Genomic DNA, 856 nt, shown 5'->3' on the forward strand with positions numbered 1-856 from the left:
TTCTTTTAATATTAATTGTTTAATATTTTAGTATTTTCTTATCAAAGCTACTTTTGCTGTCATTTAATTTTATTGGTTAACCTCTTTAATATTTTTTAACAAAATTGTGGACCATTTCTTAATATGTAGTTTTTTATTCCTTCACTTACATCTGAGTATTTTTACTATTTGCTTAATATAATTGATATGTTGTAGTTACTTTTAACTACATAATAAATTATTTAAATAATTTTACAGATTTTTTAATGATTAGTAATTCTATCATTTGGTTTACATCAGGCTAGTTCTATAATTTCTTTTGAAAAATAATCTACTGTGTGTCTTTGTAACAAATTTAAAACCATAGACAGACTTTTAAAAAACTGTAATGTTATACAGAATAATAGTTTTATTATTGTAATGAATAAATTGCAGCTGATTTGTTACACTTATATGTTGACGCACGTGGTGTTAACTGTTTGTTTCAAAGCAGTTGCATTTGACATTACAGGATTATTATCTGATATTTAAATTTATACTAAATGTAAACTTTTTTTAAGTCATGTAAGAATAAATAGAAAGTTTGATCTGTTTTTACTCACCAGGTCAGGCTGCTGCTGTTAACATCCAAACTGTAAAGAGTTTTATCTCCTCCCGCAGTGACACCGCAATAAAAGAGCGGGAAGGAAACTTTCAGCTGATAAAGAAGATCTAAGCTCCGTTTCATGGAAGTTTGTAATTTCACTATTTTATTTGAAATGTGTTTGATTTAAATGTCAACATTTAATTTGAAAAACCACTAAAATATTTTAATAACAACTTTTACCCATTATAAACATCATTAGTAAATCATTTTGATGTAAAACAATATTAATTC

The sequence above is a fragment of the Xiphophorus hellerii genome, chromosome 16 (assembly GCF_003331165.1).
Source record: "Xiphophorus hellerii strain 12219 chromosome 16, Xiphophorus_hellerii-4.1, whole genome shotgun sequence".
NCBI lineage: Eukaryota > Metazoa > Chordata > Actinopteri > Cyprinodontiformes > Poeciliidae > Xiphophorus > Xiphophorus hellerii.